This window comes from Phalacrocorax carbo, chromosome 26 (assembly GCF_963921805.1).
Source record: "Phalacrocorax carbo chromosome 26, bPhaCar2.1, whole genome shotgun sequence".
Lineage (NCBI taxonomy): Eukaryota > Metazoa > Chordata > Aves > Suliformes > Phalacrocoracidae > Phalacrocorax > Phalacrocorax carbo.
In genome coordinates this window covers 4,666,311-4,671,157 of record NC_087538.1, presented here as the reverse complement: position 1 = coordinate 4,671,157, position 4,847 = coordinate 4,666,311, and the positions used below count along the sequence as shown (strand labels likewise).

The 4,847-nt window shown below is 68.0% G+C and overlaps 1 long non-coding RNA gene across 1 annotated transcript; it reads left to right on the top strand.

Annotated features, from left to right (window-relative positions):
- The first annotated feature begins 616 nt into the window (after nt 1-616).
- Nucleotides 617-4,140, top strand: LOC135317661 (uncharacterized). Its single transcript, XR_010376408.1, has 3 exons — nt 617-984; nt 2,760-2,863; nt 3,937-4,140. It is a non-coding gene; the product is annotated as an uncharacterized LOC135317661 (long non-coding RNA).
- The last annotated feature ends 707 nt before the right edge of the window (nt 4,141-4,847 follow it).

The following is a 4,847-nucleotide window of genomic DNA, read 5'->3' as shown; positions in this document are numbered from 1 at the left end:
GGTGACGCGGGGGGGACCCAAAGGTGACGGGCGCCCCAACCTCTCCCAGGGTGGGGGATCCCATGGGTGACTCAGGCTGGGATTTGGGTGAAAAAAGGCCATTTTTGGGAAAAATGGAGAAATAGGAGTGAAATCCACAGGTTGGGGACACGGGAAGGGACAGGGTGAGGGGTGACACGGGGGGGACGGGACACCCAAAGGCGACGGGCGCCCCGACCTCTCCCAGGGTGGGGGATCCCGTGGGTGACTAAGGCTGGGATTTGGGTGAAAAAGGGCCATTTTTGGGAAAATGGAGACATAGGGGTGAATCCCATGGGATGGGGACACGGGAAGGGACAGGGTGAGGGGTGACACTGAGGGGGGGACCCAAAGGTGACGGGCACCCCGACCTCTCCCAGGGTGGGGGATCCCGTGGGTGACTCAGGCTGGGATTTGGGTGAAAAAAGGCCATTTTTGGGAAAATGGGGACATAGGGGTGAATCCCATGGGATGGGGACACGGGAAGGGACAGGGTGAGGGGTGACACGGGGGGGATGGGACACCCAAAGGTGACGGACGCCCCGACCTCTCCCAGGGTGGGGGATCCCATGGGTGACTCAGGCTGGGATTTGGGTGAAAAAAGGCCATTTTTGGGACACCAGGGTGTGGAAATAAAACCCACCCACCCCATTTTGGGGGAGACGGAGGACGTAGCGGTGAATCCCCCAGGGCTGGGGGGGGTGGGGGGGTCCCGGGCGGGCGAGGGCCCCCAGGGTGCCAGCGGGTGCTGCCTCCCGCCCTCGCCGCCGGTGACGGCCCGTTTTTGGGGTGAAAGGCGGGGATTTTGGCGCAGGTGCGGGCGGCTGCTGCTGCCCCCGGGGCTGGCTGGGCTTCGGGGGCCGCTGTTACCTCTTCTCGGAGGAGGAGGGCAACTGGAGCCGGGGTCTGGGGAGCTGCCGCGCTCTGGGGGGGTCCCTCACCTCCCTCGACACCCCAGAAGAGAAGGTGGGGGCACCCAAGGGTGCTGGGGGGGGGCACGGGGACACGGGGACACCGGGGGACACAGGGACACCGGGGGACACGGGGACACTGGGAGGGCACCCATGGGGGGGGTTGGATGAGGGTCCTCTGGGAGGGGCTTAAGTGTTCTGGGGGGGTCTTGGGGGGGGTCCCCGTGTCCCCCCGGGTGTCCCCGTGTCCCCACACCCATGTCACCGGGTGTCCCCGTGTCCCCCCAGGTGTCCCCGTGTCCCCACACCCGTGTCACTGGGTGTCCCCGTGTCCCCTCAGGTGTCCCCGTGTCCCCACACCCGTGTCACTGGGTGTCCCCGTGTCCCCCCGGGTGTCCCCGTGTCCCCACACCCATGTCACCGGGTGTCCCTGTGTCCCCCCGGGTGTCCCCGTGTCCCCACACCCATGTCACCGGGTGTCCCCGTGTCCCCCCGGGTGTCCCCGTGTCCCCACACCCATGTCACCAGGTGTCCCTGTGTCCCCCTGGGTGTCCCCGTGTCCCCACACCCATGTCACTGGGTGTCCCTGTGTCCCCCTGGGTGTCCCTGTGTCCCCATGTCCCCACCCAATGTCTTTGTGTCCCCATGTCCCCACACCGATGTCCCCGAGTGTCCCTGGGTGTCCCCATGTCCCCACCTGAAGTCCCCATGTCCCTTGGTGTCCCCACACCAATGTCCCTGTGTACCCCCGGGTGTCCCCACGTCCCTGAGTGTCCCCACGTCCCCGAGTGTCCCCACGTCCCCGAGTGTCCCCATGTCCCCACATCCCCAGCTGTCCCCATGTCCTCATGTCCCCCATGTCCCCAAGTCCCCTGGTGTCCCCATCCCCAAGTGTCCCCCATGTCCCCGAGTGTCCCCATGTCCCCGAGTGTCCCCATGTCCCCACTTCCCCGGCTGTCCCCCATGTCCTCATGTCCCCATGTCCCTTGGTGTCCCCACACCAATGTCCCCGTGTCCCTGTGTACCCCCGGGTGTCCCCATGTCCCCGAGTGTCCCCACCCCCCCTGCATCCCCCTCTCCCCCACGTGTCCCCATGTCCCCAGATGTCCCCCTGTCCCTGAGTGTCCCCCTGTCCCCATGTCCCCGAGTGTCCCCACATCTCTGAGTGTCCCCACGTCCCCAGATGTCCCCTATGTCCTCACATCCCCCACGTGTCCCCACGTCCCCGAGTGTCCCCACCCTCCCTGTATCCCCCTGTCCCCCCGTGTCCCCCTCTCCCCACATGTCCCCAGATGTCCCCCTGTCCCCGAGTGTCCCCCGTCCCCACGTCCCCGAGTGTCCCCACGTCCCCGAGTGTCCCCGAGTGTCCCCACGTCCCCGAGTGTCCCCGAGTGTCCCCATGTCCCCAAGTGTCCCCGAGTGTCCCCACGTCCCCGAGTGTCCCCGTGTGTCCCCACGTCCCCGAGTGTCCCCACGTCCCCGAGTGTCCCCGTGTCCCCACGTCCCCGAGTGTCCCCACGTGTCCCCACGTCCCCGAGTGTCCCCACGTCCCCCGTGTGTCCCCACGTCCCCGAGTGTCCCCACGTCCCCGAGTGTCCCCACGTGTCCCCACGTCCCCGAGTGTCCCCACGTGTCCCCACGTCCCCGAGTGTCCCCACGTCCCCACGTCCCCGAGTGTCCCCGTGTCCCCACGTCCCCGAGTGTCCCCACGTGTCCCCACGTCCCCACGTCCCCGAGTGTCCCCACGTGTCCCCACGTCCCCGTGTGTCCCCACGTGTCCCCACGTCCCCGAGTGTCCCCGAGTGTCCCCACGTGTCCCCACGTCCCCAGGGGCTGCTGGCGCGTCACAAGGGTCTCCCCCACCATTGGGTCGGGCTCCGGAGGGACCTGCAGCAAGGGTGGCACTGGGCCAACGGCTCCCGCTCCCAGCCCTGGTGAGGGACGGGGGGGCGCGGGGGGGCAGGGGGATGCGGGGGGGCGGGGGAGGACAGGTGGACGCGGGGGGGGGGGGGGCCGGGGGACACGGGGGGGCCGGGGGGGCCGGGGGGACACGGGGGGGGACAGGGGGACACGGGGGGGATGGGGACGGGGGAGGGAGGAGGGAGAGGGTGGGGAGGAGGAAGAGGAGGGGTGGAGGGAAGGAATGAGGGATGAAGGAGGGATTGGGGAGGAGGAGGGATGAAGGATGGAGGAGGGAGGGATTGGGGAGGAGGAGAAGGGATGAAGAAGGGGGAGGAAGAGGATGGGTTAAGGAGGGGAGGAAGAGGAGGGATGAAGGAAGGACAGAGGGAGGAATGGAGGGATTGGGAGGAGGAGGAGGAGGGATGAGGGGATGAAGAAGAGGGAGGAAGAGGAGGGATGAAGGAAGGAGGGAGGGAGGAATAGAGGAGGAGGGATCGAGGAGAGAGGGATGGAGGGATTGGGGAGGAGGGATGGGGGGATGAAGGAGGAGGATGAGGAGGGATGGGGGGATGAAGAAGGAGGAGGAAGAGGAGGGATGGAGGGAGGATGGAGGGATTGGGGAGGAGGAGGAGGAGGGATGAAGAAGGAGGAGGAAGAGGAGGGATGGAGGGATCGGGGAGGAGGAGGAGGGATGATGGACGAAGGAATAGATGGAAGGATGGAGGAAGAGGAGGGATGAAGGAGGAGGAGGAAGAGGAGGGAAGGAGGAATGAAGGATGGAGGGATGAAGGAGGAGGAGGGGTGAAATAGGGATGGAGAGATGGAGGGAGGGAGTGGGGAGGAGGAGGAGGGATGGAGGGATGAAGGAGGAGGCGGTGGGATGGAGGGATGAAGGAGGAGGAGGAGGCAGGATGGAGGGATGAAGGAGGAGGAGGAGAGATGAGGGAGGAGGAGGAGGAGGTGGGATGGAGGGATGAAGGAGGAGGCGGTGGGATGGAGGGATGAAGGAGGAGGCGGGATGGAGGGATGAGGGAGGAGGAGGCGGGGGGATGAGGGAGGAGGAGGAGGAGGAGGAGGAGGAAGAGCAGGCCGGCGGTGCCGGCAGGTTCGCGGTGCGCGGCGCGGCCGACTGCGCCTACCTCGGGGACGGCGACGTGCAGACGGCCAGCTGCGCCTCCGAGAAGCACTGGATCTGCGCCCGCCCGCCCGCCTGAGCACCCGTGGGTGCCCCCCACCCCCACCCATGGGTGCCCCTCACACACACACCCCCTCCCCCAAATAAAGGCGTTAGAGCAGGAGGGCGTCGCGGCGGCAGAGCCAGCACAGCTCGGCCCCGCAGCTCTCCAGCGCCGAGTGACCCCGTCGGAGCACCCCGCAATCCCGGCCCTGGCCCCCGCGCTGCCCGGGCCTGTGGGGGGGACCCCGAGGCGTCAGCGGGGGGGGGGGACCCCCAAACCGGGGGGGGGGGGGTTACCCCGAAGTTGGTGGGGGGGAGCACAAAGGTGGGGCGGGGGGAGGTGGAGAGGGGTGGGAGGGGGTGGGTGGGGATGGGGAGAGGGGGACCCTGGTATGGGGGGTGTGTGGGGGGACCCCGAAATGTCAGGGGGAGGGGGGACCCCCAAATCGGGGGGGGGGCCTACCCCAAAGTGGGGGGGGGGGCACAAAGTTGGGGGGGGGGGGGGGAGGTGGAGGGGATGGGAGGGGGTGGGTGGGGATGGGGAGAGGGGGACCCTGATATGGGGGGGGTGTGGGGGGGACCCCGAAATGTCAGGGGGTGTGGGGGACCCCCAAATCGGGGGGGGGGGGCCTACCCCAAAGTGGGGGGGGGGCACAAAGTTGGGGGGGGGGGGGAGGTGGAGGGGATGGGAGGGGGTGGGTGGGGATGGAGAGGGGGGGGACCCTGATATGGGGGGGACACCCCAATATCGATGGGGATGGGAAAAGGGGGATCCCAATATGGGTGAGGATGGGGAGAGGGGGACCCCGATATGGGTGGGGGGATGTGGGGTACCCCAA